This window comes from Amblyomma mixtum, chromosome 5 (assembly GCF_055824585.1).
Source record: "Amblyomma mixtum isolate Tamu chromosome 5, ASM5582458v1, whole genome shotgun sequence".
In the NCBI taxonomy this organism is placed as follows: Eukaryota; Metazoa; Arthropoda; class Arachnida; order Ixodida; family Ixodidae; genus Amblyomma; species Amblyomma mixtum.
Genome location: NC_143016.1, coordinates 53,366,204 through 53,382,280, shown reverse-complemented (window position 1 = coordinate 53,382,280; position 16,077 = coordinate 53,366,204). Strand labels below are relative to the sequence as shown.

General features: G+C 52.8%; 1 protein-coding gene across 6 annotated transcripts in view; it reads left to right on the top strand.

Moving 5' to 3' along the window:
• Positions 1 to 16,077, top strand: part of LOC149342179 (transmembrane protein 198) — a 97,948-nt gene that overhangs the window by 36,508 nt on the left and 45,363 nt on the right. Inside the window, exon 1 of one of the 6 annotated variants that reach the window (XM_089544452.1) lies at positions 1,715 to 1,738. The exons of 4 other annotated variants lie outside the window; for them this stretch is intronic. The gene's annotated coding sequence lies outside the window, so the exon portion shown is untranslated. Of the gene's footprint in view, positions 1 to 1,714; positions 1,739 to 6,161; positions 6,597 to 16,077 lie in introns of those variants that run through there. One more of the 6 variants, XM_089544450.1, reaches the window with a different exon arrangement.

Here is a 16,077-nt window from a genome sequence, read left to right as displayed (position 1 = left end):
TGCACAGTTTTCAACTGAGCCGTGCATGTTACGAGTGCGTAATTGGGGCACCCTGTAGTGCGTGAGCTCGGGTGCCGCCCAGCGAGGGAGTAATATTTCTTGCAGGTTAAAACGCAAAGGGAAGCAGCGATTATAGTGAGGTGTGCTCCCTGCTTTAATTAAGGCGTACCGGGATAGGAAATGCGGTGTTTTGGATTTAAACAGCGATACAGCTTGTAACTATGTACTGAAGTCCACACTATGGTATATGCCACGGTGTGTAATACGGAAATGAAATGAATGCAACTCGTGCTGCACAGCTCGTGATTGTCGAGCTTTCGTTTTGCTTTTTGTAGCGGATTGTTGTGTATGCGGTTTGCGCCCGCGTACGTTTATTTTCGTGACAGGCGTCTAAAAAGTTTTTCATTGATGAGTACTTTACTTCAGCCTACGGGGAGCATTTAGTCGCGATTTTTTATCTTCGATCTGCTAAACACGGCTGTATTTTGCTGTTTGATGTGACGTTGGGTGCGCCTTCTATCGGTTCATGGATTTGAGTCGTAACAGTGACGACATCCATGGGTTTTCAGCGTTAAACACTCAGCAGCATGGCACTGCACTAGGTTGCTTACAGAAAGGAAATCTTGGCTCTGGGCTGCACAGCGAGCCGCTCCGGGCTCTATTGGACGGCGCTGTGCAGTTACAGCGAGCAGTCTGACCAGTCGCATTTCTTGGCGTCCATTCTTCCTGTTCCTTTAACCAATTTACAGCTAATTTCGAGACTGAGTAGCTTTTCGAGCTGTGTCATTTCACATAAACGAGCTTTCTCGGTTTCATATATCGCCCGCTGTCTTTTAGAGGCCGTGGAAGTTTTTTACAGCACATTGGACCGTGGAAGAATGCACCGTGGAAGAATGCAGTCTAAGTTTGTCGCGAGTTGCTAGGTTGCCTAAAAGAAGGAAGTGTTATAAAAAAACTATTTTCAAATATTACTAGCCTGTCACCAGAACAGTATATTTTTTAAAAAACCCTGCGCTTGGCGCGTGATGGCCTTAGTTACCTATGCGTCATGAAAACCCCCAAGCACGCACAGAGACGCACTTTGTGGACCTATATGGCGAGTGCATGACATCGTCCTTCGGTATCGTTGACAGCGAAAGGACTGCTATATATGCGTCACTTGCACGTCGCGTATTGCCGCGACGGCTGGGCGACGCCTTGTCGCTTTCCTGCTCATCCCTGCGCGCTGTGATCCACAAATGGAAATCGAATCAACGAAAAGCATGACCGGCTCCACGTTAGGCTTATCCGATCCCCGGTGCCGAGGCAGTGAGCCCCGCTGAGGCGTTGAGCGCGGTCGTTTGTCTTGCTTCGTCGCGCCGCGGGTTAGCGGTTTATGTATCCTCGACCGCTGCGAGCAGGAAGGCGCTTTCTCTTCACTCTCAGGGTTTGTCGGCTCGGCGCGCACCAGCGATGCGCGCTGCTCCTTCGCAGTTGTCTTGCAGCTGCGGCCGCCCCCTGCGTCGAATGTGCCGATGCGCTTCCCTGGCGCTGTAGTGCGGTGATCCCCGCGCCAGCCTGTGTCCCCTTTTAGCGCCGCCGCGTCGCTTGAAGAAAGCGCTTTATTCCCGACACCTCTTGCCAGGAACGGCTGGTTGGCGCTGGCGGTTAACTGCGCCGCTGTCGCTGGAGTACACGCGGAGGCATTAGCCACCTGCAGTGTGGCTGATGGTTGTTTGATTCGTGGAGCCTGTGCCCGGTGAGTTATTCTACAGCTTCCTGGTCGACGCGTGACTTGTGGCCAGCCAGGCACTGATACCTCTTGTTAGGCCCATGTACAGCGATGAATTAAAGGTGATTCTCCCGAATTATGGTAGATTTAATCTGAGGGAGCTATTCCTCGTTAGCGTCCATTTGATTGCAGCCGTATACGACTACACAAGGGAAGGCTGAACAGCTTTCTCAGGACCACTCGCTCCGCCTGTATGGTCCTCTGTACTTTATATATACTCAGAGCTATACATACTCGGTGCTGTACAGCTCAGCGGTGTAGACAGCGGTCGAGCTAAAGCCTGTCTATACCGACTTTGTTTCCACTGCTTTAAACGCCGCCGCGGTGGCTCAGTGGCTATGGTGCTCGGCTGCTGACCCGAAAGACGCGGGTTCGATCCCGGCCGCGGCGGCTAGAATTTCTTTGGAGGAGAAATTCTAGAGGCCCGTGTACTGTGCGATGTCAGTGCACGTTGAAGAACCCCCGGTGGTCGAAATTTCCGGAGCCCTCCACTACGGCGTCTCTCATAGCCTTAGTTGCTTTGGCCCTTGGGACGTTAAACCCCACAATCCAATCCAATCCAATCCAAACTGCTTTAAACGCGGGCCAGCGAGGTGCGCGCTGATCGAGGCTAGCTGACCAAAAGTCGCACCCTTGGTGCGTGGAGGGATCCACGCAGACACTGCCGCTCCAGTTGAAACTCGTCTCGTATAGCTATTCCATTCGTGTTCCAGTGTACCACATGTGCGTGGATGTGGCGGCGACGTGACTGCGGCGCCACCGAATGCGCGCGAGGCACGGGGGTATACTCGGGGGGCACTCGGCGGCGGCTGCCTGTCTCGGCCGCCGTCGACAGGGTTGGCTTGCCGCGACGGAGGGGGCCAGCTGCATGCGGCGGCCGCTGCCGCCGCCGGTGTCACTGCAGCCCGAAACGCGGGGAGCGACGACGACGGAACGCGTATGCATTACGAGCCAGACGTGCGCGGCCAGATCGTCCTCCGTGTATATCGCCAGCCCTTCTTCCCCCTCGTCAGCGCTTGTCTCGCTGCCTTTGTGCACGCGGCGCCGGTTCTCTTTACTTTTCCTTTTTTTGTTTTTTGCTTGATCGCGGTTCAGCGACGGCATTCGCCGGTCGTTGGCGCGTAGGTCGGCGGCTGGCTCGTTCTTTGGGGCGGAGCGAGCGCGTCCTTGCTGACAGCAGCGATGACCGCAGAGAGACAGCCGTGAGATTCGAGTGCGGGCCTCTGAGGCGTATGCGCGCCTACTTGTTTGGTGGTCAACAAGCGCGGACCCCTTTGCATAAGGATAGAGAGTCGAAAATAGCAACAGTCTTCACACAACAGTCCATGTCAGTTGTCTTCTACGTAGGACTTTATTTACGGCTGCATGGAACGGTTACTAACCAGGTACTAACTAGCAACCTTGGGTAGTGAAAATATAGGAAGGGCCTACTTTTTTTCTATTTGAAGAAATAGAAAAGCGCTTGTGGGCGGAGGTAGGGTGAGTTTCCGCTTCGATGGCGACGTCTCGCTGCAGCGAAGGCTTTGGCGGCCGTGACACGGGAAATTCGCAGAGGCAGGCTATATATTATAGGTTTCGGTCCAATTTTGGAACGGACGGGTAGCTCTTAAGTCGGTCAGCTTCGATTATTTCCGGCCGCAATATACGGGTGGGGAGGGAGCCTCGCGGAAATCAACCGCCCGCGGCTACTTTATTTTCCACGGTATGGGAAGAGAGCTTGGAAGAGAAAACGAAAGACGGCTTATTTTTAGCGACCGCTTGCTTAATTCCGTCGCATAATGAGAGCCCCATTGAAGAATCTGCGTCCATTAGAGAAGAGGTGTCTTGGGTCTCTGTTTGTTTGAGAACAACGGGGACGTAATTAATTCCGCCGGCTGCCTACTTGCCCATGCTGGCGGCGCCTCGCGTCGTCGGCGTACACGCTTGTTCTCGTTCATGTCTTGCAGATTTATCTCCGAAGCCCGTGCGGAAAACGAGAGAAGGAAAACAGATGAGGAGAAGGGAAGATGAAGGGGAAGGGACGAAATGCAAATAGACCGGCTCCTCTGCTCCCCCAGCCCCACTTTCTTGCTATACTCACCTTTGTTGGCAGAGTCGTGTGGGCCGCAGCTCGTTCGTTGGGCCATTCACTGTACGCTTTCGGGGTTATCGCACATATATAAGAAAGAACAAGCAGAATCCCAGCTCCGCTCGCCGTATGGCTAGGAAATGCGCGTTCCCCGTGGGCTCATCACCCTTTGTTTCATAACGGACGAACCAGCTCGCGTCGGCCCCTTCGTGGCGCGGGCGTAAAGAGTAAGATGTCCGTGCGGGGCTGTCGTGGCGTACCCCTCCGCTTTTTTTTTTTTTTAATCTTCTGAATGGTCCATTGCTTCCTCGAACGTATGCTTCGGGCTGCGACCTCTCCACGTGCTTTGCCGGTGATGTGGTTTTCTATAGTGGGGGAACATATTATTTGCATATTGGTTTGGCATCTGCTGCGCTTTGCTTCAATGTGCCATTGTCTGGTTCCCTTATGGCGTCTGCGCACGGGACGCATGTGAGCGTGTGTGGGCAACCCGTTTGCACAGTTTCGGCACGCAGCCGCTGGATGATACAAAGCTGGGGATTGATGGGAGTGGTGTGATGATGGTAAAGACTTCTCGAACAATCTTGCGAGGCTGTTTGCCGTGGAAAGTTCTTGCTTTTTTTTTATTTGTTTGCGTCTTGCGCTGGAATTCAGACAGTATGCAAAGAGCATGGCTGCTGTATAGCAGCGGCAAAACTCCTTAGGCTGGTCTATAGTTTTAAAAATTGCTGCCTCCTGTGCTTTGTTTGTTTCCCTGTTCGTGTTTGCTGCACGCATGCCTTTCTCGTCAACTGATAAAGTTGATCGTATGTGTGCTTTCAGGAATGTCGTGCTTTGGTTCATTGACTTCTCCAAGGCCTCGCCAGGCGTATAAGATAAGCGTTTTATCGCCATCTGGTGGAACGCCGTGGAGGGAGGGGATGGGAGAGAGGGTACACTAAGTGTAATTTCGCCCTTGTGTCCGTAACACATGGTTGCTGAGATTAACAGTCCCTTCTCCTCGTCTCAGCTAATCAGGCCCGAAGAACGGAAGAACGGTGGATAAAGGCGAGTTGAGCAGCTTCGCCTGCGGCAGTAAATAAGCGCATAGCTTATTTTCTCTTGTCTGTCGAGGAGATAGACACGCGAAAAGCGCTCAATATAGGTTCCCCAGTTGTAAACATTTCAGCGGGAAGCCCGATCAAGCCTTCTACACTTGCGACAATTTGCTCACCGTCGAGTGCGCGTGAGCTTTGACGGGAGGTTGTTCGGAGTTTCCCGCTTTCCTCTGTATAGACCACATTCCGCGAACTCTGTATTTGTACGCGTCATTTTTTTGTTATCCGTCCAACCGCAGCAGTGACCTACTTTGAAACTTTCCTCAGCTTTTTCGCCACAATTTGAAAGAAAGGCGTCAAGGTTAAACGGAATAAAAGCGAAAGGCGGCCTGAGTCGGAGTACGCTCTATTTAGCCCCAGCGCTATACGAAGTCGAGCGGTCGCTTTGGCTCGTCGCTTGCGATCGTACTTTTTTTCTTTCTGTCTATATTCTCTCTTGATAAGCGCGGCATTATATTTAGCTACGAGATTACAGTTCGCGGTAGAGACCCGCCCTTAAAGCAAATAGGCGTGTGTCTCGGTGAAGCGCCTGACCAGTTTGTCCGTTTTTTTTTCTCTCTTTTTTTGTCCACACGCCAGACGTGCACGCACACAGAGACTGCGCTGTGTAGACTTTTCGTCGTTGCTAACTATACCAGCCATCGAGGATGAGTGCACGATCGACCTCGGTGGCGTGCATATCGGCAGACGAGCGGAGTAAAGTAGCAGCGGTCGCCGTGATCTGTCGATCGACGGCATCTGTATCACCCGTAGACGGCTCATGATGGCAAAGAGAAAAAAAGCAATGAAAGCCACTCGCTGCTGACTGGAGCCAGCAGCAGCTCGGGGGCACCACGGTCGAAAGAAGGGAGAAATCGCCAATCGCTGGAGGACGGCTGTCGGACGGCCCTGCCGAGAGAAAGGGAGCCGCCGCCGGCCTGTGTGACCTGGTTCCAGTCCTTACCGCCGCGCGACTGTGCCTGTATGCGTGTGTCTTTATAGTTTAGGAGAAGCAAGTAGCTCCTTTGTGCGGTGAGCGACCACGTTCTGCCTCTCTCCCTCTTTTTGAGCCTCTCGCTGTTAGGAGAGGGAGAGAGCAGGCTGAGTTGATGCGCGCGGGCTCTCTCTCTCTCTTTCTCCCCCCTTGCTCTCCGGAGAGGGTCTCCCTGCAAGCAAGGGGAGGAAGACGCCGCGCGATAGATATAGCCTTCTGATACACGTGCGCGAGCTGCGGCGATCGCTCGCTGGCGCTAGCGCGAGCCAGCGGCACTCGCGCAGCACTCTCGTCCCAACCGTCGACCGGCGCGCAAGCAGGGCCTCGGCCGGCGCCTTCCTTTGTTGGAATTCCTTTCTCCGTCGGCGTCTTCGCGTCATTATTGTTCCGCCGCCGTGCGCATCGAACTGCTGCCGTTGCTGATCTCCGCGGCCCGTGCCGGCGCCGACGTCGTTGTGCATCGACCGTGATCGGGGCCGGCGGCGTGCCTGTGCTTTCGCAGTGCCCCCCCCCCCCCCCTCCGTGTTCTTTCGATTCCCGAGTGTTTGTGGAGTGTAGTGCTGGGCCTGTGTGTGCGCGATATGCTCGACCGTGGCGTCTCGTCGTGACGCATTGGCCGGCCTGCTGGTAGTGCCGGAGAAGTCGGCGGCGGCGGCGCGCACTCGTCGTCATCCAAGGATTGCGCAGGTGAGGGTGGCTGAGGTGTTGACGCAGTAACTGTGCTGCTGGAGTATAGTCGAATGCATTGTACAAACGATTATAGCGGTCGCCGAGGGAGGTCATCTTTGAAGTGGGCAAAGTTATTTCGATGCCGGCCTGGTTAGAATTCGCGATGCTGCTCAGCATGCCGGTGATGAGTGGCTTTCGTGGTTCGCACATTTTACAACTGCAAACTTCAAGTTAAGTGGAGGTGCGTTCAAAAACCATTGGAGCCCGTGTGACGGTGATGTGAGGTGAAGAAACATTGGTGGCTGTCTGCGCGCATGGAGAAGGCTACTTACGGCATAATCTTCTTTCTGGTCGCCCTATATATTATAGCGCCTCTGATTTACAGCAGTCAGCATGGCTTGGCTGTGCGCTAGATGGCTGCGAATTCTGCTTAATCTGGGCAGCAGTGCCAGGGCGTCTCTGTGCAGGCTGTCACGACTAGCTGCTGCTATCTTGGCGGCTCGCTGCAGATCAGTAGACTAACCCAGATATGTTTCTGCTTTTATGCATTTATTTCGCGTCGCGTGCTCTAGGGTAGTCTTCATTCCGGTACCTGCATGTTTGGAGCGTTGTCGACGAGGGGACTTCCTTCTCCTAACAGCTGCCAGTGTATGCGGCGAGTATTCGAATGCACTGTGAGAGGCTTGTGGAGTGCAGAGCCCCATATCCGTGGCAAACAAACGTCGCAGCGCCAGTACGACGCGGCATCGTCGCTGCGCGCGCGTGTACAGTGCCTTCCGTTAGCGCCGCATGTGGAACGAAGATGTATATACGCGCGAAAAGTGGCCATCGCCCTTTGTGCGAGGAGTCTTGACGCGTTTGTCACGTTTTCCGAGCTGTTGAGCACACACGTAACTTCTTTCGTTAAACGCGCGCCAACTCCGCCCCGTCACGATATTCGTGACCCGCTGCCGTAATGCCTGCAGCCATAGTAGCTTCCCTGCCATGTGTGTCCAGTCCCTCTCCCTTGAGCGTCGTCGGTGCCACAGGACAGTGCGCGACGAAGACATTCGCCGTTTTCCCACCCGCGTTCATTGTTCTGTTGCGTTCCATTTTCCTTTCGTCCGCAGACTTCGCGACGTGATGACTCTCTGAACCCCCTCCCCGTCGTTCCAAGTGCAAGTGTGACGGCATCCCGCTGGTATTCGCTGAGCGGCGCTCAGTACGCGTATAAACTTTGCTCGAATAGTTCTGCGTGATGTACGCTGTGATGTTAAGTCCGTATATCCACGAGGATCTGGACTTTGTACATGGACTGCAGGAAGCGAGCAATGCCGCTGGGAGGCCTTCCTCGGCCGGGACGCAGCGTTTGAAGGTCCCTCCGCGCTGCGTTCACCCGTGTGCGCATGTGTAGCCACTTGGCCCGCGTGCCGGCGACTCGGTTTGTGGGTCGCACAGGTCTGACTGGTTTCGCTTCTGGGATGCGCGGGCCTTTAACTATACCTCGTCTGTCGCTTTAGTACTGCACTGCGCGTTCGCCGTTATCCTGTTTGCCGAAGGTGTCCCACTTAGCATGGGCCGCGCCTTATATGTAGGACGGGCCGCTTACGGCGATCAAAGTGTGTAGTATATGTAGCACACCTAGCAGTGTTTTTTCGTTTCTCGCTAAAGTAGATTCGTTATTCCAACGGTGGGCTTCTTTGCGGTTTTGTAAAATTTTACGAAATATACCGGCCAAGTTTCGAGGAAAGAGTCAAGCTTTTATAATCCGCACTTTATCCCTCACCGCTTTCACTGTTTTAACTAAAGGCAGTGTAGTTATTCTGAATTTCTCGTGCGAAAAACAAAACAAAACGGCGACGTCGTCCGTCCACAGGTTGTTGCGTGAGCGGGACTGCTTCCAGAGTGCGCGCCGTCGGAACCAGTTGGGGTCAGTCACTGCGCGCTTTGCTCTTGCTGCTGCAGTGCCCGCCGTCCAGGCGAAGACTGACGGCCGCGAAGGACTGCTGGCTGCCACGCCCCCCCCCCCCCCCCCCTCCCTTGTCCACTTCTTGCGCGCGTGCTCGGCTTTTCCAATGGCTCGTGACCTCGTGCCCCGCGACTGACGGCGGCCTGTCGTGCGGCGCCGAACCCTTGCTGCCCGTGCATGCGTCGCCGCTGACCACCGTGCCCGATTGATTGGCACGCAGCGGTGGTGCCGCCGTCGCGAGGCGAATGCATGCCTTGCCGGTCGGTGCTGTGCATGCGGTTCGCTTTCACTCTTACCGTGATCTCTTTCCTTTTCTTATTTGCGCGTGTGAAACCTGTAATTCGCTTCTGCGAACCGCTCGCCAGCGTGTCTATATACTTCTCGCGGCTGTCACGTTTCGAAAATTGGGATCATTTTCTTTTTCGCCGAAAGGGGTGTTGGTCGTTGCGTTCGCGTATACTGTAACAACGACGCGGAAAGCAGGAAATAAAAAAAATGCATTTTTCTGCTCCCTGAGCTGCACACCTCGCTTTACCTTTCTCTCTGTTTTAAGTTTGTAAATGACTTGCGCATATTTACTTCAACTTTGAGAAACGTATGCAGTTGAAGCTGCAATCTTTTTGTATAATTCCATTTACTGGCAAGCCGAGTGGGAAGAGCCAATGTGCGCTGAGCAAAAACAACAACAAAGAAAAAAGCACTGACTCGCACCGTCTTCCGTGGGTACCCTTTCATTTCTCCTCGGCGTCGCGAATGGTGTCTATAGCCCACTCCGATTTCAAGCTTAGCGTTCCTTTGATTTCTGCTCGTCGGTATTCCAGCGAATACTGACTGGGTAATTCGCTTGCCCTTACCTCTCAGGCGTCTCGGTCTCCTCACGTCGAAATGATTTGAGGAGGGGGGAGCAGAGAAGGGGTAGTACTCGAGTGCACTCCATTACAAGGTCTCCGCTCTTGGCGTGATAAACGCACTCGTATTTAAGTTCGCCCAGCTCTGCGCGCTCCTGCAGTGCCGCGGAACCGACGAGGAAGGAGAAAAAGGCAGTCCTATTCAGCCGAGTGAAAGCAAATAAGGGAAAGCGCGAATCACCACTTTCGATAGATGCGCCGCCTTGTTTTTTTTTTTTTTTTTTTTTCCGTTGTTGGAATGGCATCTGGGTGAACTTTTTTCCGGCGCTGTAGGATGACTGTACGAAATTCGTTTTTTTTTTGCGCGTTTGATACTTTCTTGTTCCCCCCCTCCTTGTCTCGTGATGCAAAAGTCTGGGAAAATAGCGTGTTGGTTCCCAGGCATCCTCAAAGTCGGGTGTAGCGGAAGTACATGCACTACAGGTAGTATTCACACGACGTCACGGGCGCCATCTTTGGGTACTGAGGCTTGCTTCCCTAGTGCACGCGGCAACCGGTTGGCGATACGCGGACTAGAAATACGCCCGGGTGCTGCGCTTCCTGGTCCCAAAGATGACGGCCTCTGTGACTTCGGTGCAAACTGTGTATACCAACCAATCACGACGTCCTACGGGGCTTTAATACCTCGGCCACTATCCAAGCTGGCCTTGCGCGTATACGGACGCGTACGGAAACTCTCTGCGAATCTGGCGACCGGCACGATTTCCGGTTGCTTGGTCTGACGTTTATTACAGCATGGTTTTGTTACGTGCCTGCCCTGCGTGTCGTAGTGTCCTTGACGTTAACCGCGGCTCGCACGAACGCCACTGCCGTGTCGTCTCCGTGAATCTCTCTCGGCGCGCTGCACGCGCACAAGAAGGGACCAGCCAGGTTTTATTGTGTTCCAGGAGCGCCCCTTTTTTCAAGGTCTAGCCGTGACGATTCTCAAGAGAAACGAGGCATGCTGGGCACGGACCAGCCTACTTCTGCCTTCTCCTCCAGCTCCGCATTGTTTTGCGTCAAGTGCATGCTCGTTTTCTGAGCTCCCTTTTCTTTTCGGAAAGCGCGCGCGGCATCAGACCAAAAGAGAAACCGGCTGTCCCCGCTCAGCGCAAGTTCAAGGAGGACCTTTGTTTCGGCGCGCTCATCGTGGTTTCCCCTGTTTTCCCACCTGCGTTTCTCTCCCTCTCTCGCGCTGTCGTTAAATCGCGCCAAAAGCGCCCCGCCGACTTTTCTTCCGGTTGAAGCGGGCTCCGAGTGCAGCGGAATGAATGAGCGCGTCACTTTGCCTGGCCGGCTACTGCGCCTTGCGGAGGCTAGCCTCTTGCCGTGTCGTCCTGCTCTTCTTCCTTCTCCAAACCCGGGTGGATGACAGCGCTTCCGCTGCTGCCGGCGGGAGAGGAGGTCGTGAGAACCACTTTAAATGCGGGGACGCGCGCCGGTGTGCCGCAGGCTGCTCGCACGGACGTGCTCCTCCGCGTAACCGCGCGCGGCACATGATTGTCTGGGAGAAAACGACGCCGAACGAAAAGACGCTGCTATCTGTGCGGGCGAGAAGGTATACGCAGCAGCGGGTGACGAGCGCGATTGGAGCAGTGAAAAGAGGGGGCTGCTCAACCAGATGTAATTCATTGTCAGCTCTTGGTAGTTAGGTAGAAGGAGCTAGTCAGTGCACTTAATCAGAACATTAATCTTATATGGTGGGGACGGCGCCGACGATATGCGCGTCCCGGACCATGCCTTTTGCGCAAGGTTCACGCTGAATGGTGCGCTTTGCTGTTGATTGTTGCGTCGTTGCATCATTTTCGAGCACATCTAGGGCTTATTGAGATACGTGCCGAGCAAGTAAGGTGCAGTGTATTGTGGAAAGGTGACCTGTTTGTCACAAAAACCTTTTTTCTTGTTACATGTTTCACAGTGAACTTTTTTCTCACATGCATGTGCAGTACGCTGGAAATGTGCTGCTTGTTTCAAAATGTTCACTGACGCTCGAGATTTCTGAAGCTTCTATGCAACCACCGTAGAAAAGCACCTTCGCGTTATGTGCGGCCAGTTTTGTTTCTCTTTATTGGCACTCGGGGGCACGGTCATAAGAGCGGCGTTTGACGTCGAAACGTGCCCGACCTTCGACCCCCACCGGGGTCGGAGTTCATTCCGCCCAGAGCGCGTGCTTCATGGCGCAAGAAGTCACGGTGGCCGTGTACGTGCGCAATACCTGAGCTCGTGCCGCCGCTTCGTGCCATGCTCTACAGAGAACGAGTAATCTGCTCGAAAGCGAAACTATAAGTTGCCCCAAAATCATACCCGCATTTTTTAAAATGAAAATTCTGAAACTTCCTGCGGAAGTAGCCGCGAGCCGAACCGGTAAATTTCGTCGGCTGCTGTGTTATTGTGCGCTCACTCGCGGAGATCTGCATGAACTCGGCAATTTGCGGCCGCTTAGCCGAAGCGGAAACGACGCGGTGGGACTCGGTTGGCGACATCACTCATACACATCCTAATGAGCGTGCGGCCAGCGCGATGCGTTTTCCGGCTCACGCCGCCCCGTTCCCGGGAAGCGCAAGTGTGGAAAGTGCGCTGAACCGTGCATGCATGCTGTGTCCCTGTTGCCGGAAGTTTATTAATACGGCGGGCGCCGGCGCGAACGGGCGCGCGCTTTCACTCTCTCTGAAAAAACCGTGGCAGGACCGCAGCTTCATTTGCGGCATCGTGCCAGCTGAGCTCGTCTCAGCCGCCTTTCGCATGTTTGTAAGCCCAGCTGGTGGTGAAGTTGGGGCGAATTAGGCTTAGCGCGGCCACGTTAGCAAGCCTGTGTGTGGGGCTTTCTTTTCCAAGTGGCGTTGCTGTACGGGTAGTATGATGTATGGCCCTTTCTGTGCAATCCGATTCGGTCTCTTAATACGCAGCTATGTTTTGTCAGTTCTCCAGTATTAGTTTTTAAACTACGGTGTCATTTACTTAACCGCAAGCGTTCAATGCAATGTGGGGACATATCTGTCTCTCCTCCCCGTAAAGCCAGCTGCGCCGGAATTTCCACTTGCTTAGATTTACTGTATAACATGAAATTCACTACTTTAGAACCGGTTAGATTTTCTTTCTCTTTTACTTTCTTTTTTCTGCTAAAGCACTACGGGATAGCGCACCGAATTCTGCCTGTTCTTTTTTTTTTCCCCTGGGAAGAAATCGATGCTTTTCCTCCTAACTCGTTGCTTACTGTTGGCATCTGTAACGTCTCCAACGCATCAGTTCGCATTTTAAATGAAGCGAAGCAGTTTCGTTACTGGATGCGTGCGCGTTCCTGCTCGCCTCGTTTTTGACGTCACCATCGATTTCCCCTGACGCCCGGTCTGCTTTCCTTCCAATCGCGCCACGCAGCATTCCCGAATGCGCGCGCAGAGTTGTCGGTATATCGCGCCGCATGCGAGAAGAAAGGGGAAAAACGCATCGATTCCGGGAGACGGCGATTCGAACCGGCGCTTGGCGCATTCCCGTGAAATTCGATATGTGCCGAGCAGAGCTGCTTTCGCCTGTCTCCCGCGTGTCATCTGCCCCAACCCCCGCAAGACTGTTTTCCTTCTGTTACGTCGCTTCTCAGAGCAACATGCGCTCGAAAACTCGGTACCCGGCCAAGGATATTGCCGGATTCTGGCGCGTCCGTCCTTGCTTCGTGTATACCTCGCGCATACCCCGTTCTGTTTAAGCAGGATGCGTCGGAGTAAACATCTCGCTCAGTGCGAATTCCGTGTAACGCCGCGCTGAAGGACAAAGTGTAGAGCTTTTAAAGGGCACGTTCGGGCGCCTATACTCCGGTATGTTCGAGAGCTGCTGTGTGTTCTTTATTTTGTGTTATTTTTGCCCGCGGACTGAAGATGGATGGGTCTCTGGAGGCTTTGCTGCGTTGAGGAGTGGTCGGTGTGTTTGCGCAATGCGCCATTCTGTACTTGTGTGTGCGTGTGCGTGAGCTGAGAATTCGTTTTTTATCTTTTTATTTTCGCTTGATGTCGCGCTGTCAGTTTGGATTCTAATTTCGCGCTTCAAGACGCTCAATTTGTTCAGCGCTGATACTTGTAACAACGTCACTGACGGAGCAGTATCTACGATAATTTTCATAGGCCGCGATCGTTACTTAGTTTGCTTAGAACCTTTTGTTCTTGGTGCGTGCGTTTCCGTTCCAGCCTCTTACGTGTTACATTGTTTGCCTAAAAAAAAAAAATGTATAACCGCTGGAAGTCCGTGGAAAGCTGCAATCAACTTGTTGCCAGCATACATATGTAGAAGAGGGATTTTGTGTTTTTCTTGCGTTACGGTTTGTGCAGGGCTGAAATTTCGTAGTCGCGAAGGGGAAAAATAAAGGAAAGAGCGGGGGGGGGGGGGGGGGGATGCACAACAAGGGGGCAGCCTTTGTACAATATATTGCTTACTTTCTGAGCAAACTTAGAAATTTTTCCTTTGATACGAGCCATAATACCTTGGTCAGTTATTGCGCCGGCGTAACGTTTTTGCTTCGATTTGTAGTGTGAACCCCGTCTCATTGGTATACCAATGAGACGGGATAATTCGACGGCTTAATTCGAGTCTATAATTATGCGGTCTGTCTCTTACAAAGCATTCTTTGTAGCAGCAGACAGGTCGGGAGTTCAAAGTGCCGTATCTCCCCCTCACTTCTTCTCTTCCTTTCCCATTTTTTCTTTCGGGGATACAGTGCGTTCGCATTAGCTGCTTTCACTTATTCAAAGCCCGGGAATCGCGAAATCCGCTCTGATATGGCGTTGTGGTGTGCTGCCTTTTATATTGGCAACTTTCTGACACTTGTCGCGTGCCTGCGGCGGTTACAATACCGTCAATTAGGCATGCCAAATTTATCTTCTATATGCGTTTGTTTTGGCATGGTAGAAAGGGCTCATCTGTCACCAGCAATGAGAAGTGCAAAGGCATTCCTACTAATCAAATGAGATCTTACGCTGTCACCCGCTCAAAGGAACTATACATATATATACTAAATAAATGCTGTAGGAATTACTGGGTGTGCATTGAAGATTCCCATGGTATACGTCGAGCGATCGCAGTGGGTCCGTTTCGACGGCGCGGATAGTGCGACAATTTCAAGCCTCTGTACACCGCCGGCACGGAATGCGCCTAAATTTCGTTGCAGGAATGGTATACTCATATCAGCGGTTCTGTTGCTTCTTATAGTGGCTCTCTCGGCGGCGACAGTCATTCGATTCGTATCTGCTTAGGCGATTCTGTAATGCGTTTTGAGGAAAATCTTAATTTTTTGGGATGGGAGAGGATAAGGGCGATTGCTTTCCAGCGCACGCGGCGCGGTCATTGACCCGCTTCGCCGCACTCGTTCTGCTCACAGGGTCTTATAGACGCGAGATGGACGGACTCGCCATCTCTGCTTCATCGATAGATAGGCTGCGGAGCAAATACTGGCAGAGGCCCATTTTTCGATGACAGTGATTGAGGCTCCTCTGCACGCTGAGCGGACGGCTATATAAATGCTGCGTGCATTCGCGCTCGGCGCGATTCAAGACGGTAGACGAGGGGCGGTCTCATCGAACCTTGTGCGTCCGCATAACATATGTGCGCAGACTTTGACGCGAACGTCGTTGTCTCGGGGAAGTTTCATTTTTTTCTTTGTACGTTTTGTTTTTGCTGCCTTTTGAGATCGTCATCATGGGCTCGTCGGCAGTAGTGCGGGACAAATGCTTGTCTTGTAGTGATATTTTAATTAGCCCTTTCTTAATTGCACCAGCCACGCGTGCGTGATGTATCGCTACGAATTTCCTGTCGGATTATTTCCAACATCGACCGTGTACGTTGCCCTTAGCTACCTTGGTATCAACGCTGCAATTTACTCACTACGGTAGACCACTGGTAGTTAGTTTTTTTTGCACATTATATGTGTTGTCAAAGTTCCTTCTTTTCTCTTCGTCTTCTTCTCTTTATTGCGTCTGGTGCATGCTTCCCCCTTTCTTTCTCGTGAATTCTACCCATCATTCTATTGCTTGCTGTGCTGTCCCCAATCTATCGTCAGCGTCCAGGTTTTGCGAGCGAGTGCTGGCTGTATACATTGGACTATATGCTATCTCTTTTATGGGATGTGCGAAATGTGTATAGCCTGATCATGTAACTTGCGAATGTGTGTAAACGTTCTCATTCTCCTGATAATTTCCCGTCATTACCTTTAACAAACAGATGTTCTCGTCACTGATTAGTGTAAGCTTTTGTTTCTTCGACACTGTTGAACACTGCCTTCGTTTCCTTTGTTTTCAAGTCTGCATGCGGGTTTAATTTGCCTACTTGTGTAGTCAGTTAGTCGCTGAGGTTCACCTCCCAAGATGCTAATTGAGACCAGCGTTGTCGCTAAGGGCGATTTACATTCGTTTGGTTCAGCGCTCGAGTCCTGCTGCCAATCACGAGACGTTTTAATTTTTATGCGAAGCATATTAACGTAGGTTTCGGGCCTTCGCGCGACGCCCGGCGGTGGCCGCCATTGACCTTGAAGTGAGATCACATGATGTGACGTCACGTGATGACGTGACACCGGCTGCAGATGGGGCCTCATATCGCGCCGTCGGACGTCGCCCGGCGGAGGCCTCCACGCTTCGGTTCTTCGGTTCACGCCGTCGCGTCAGTCTCTGTGCCCGCAACCGCGCAA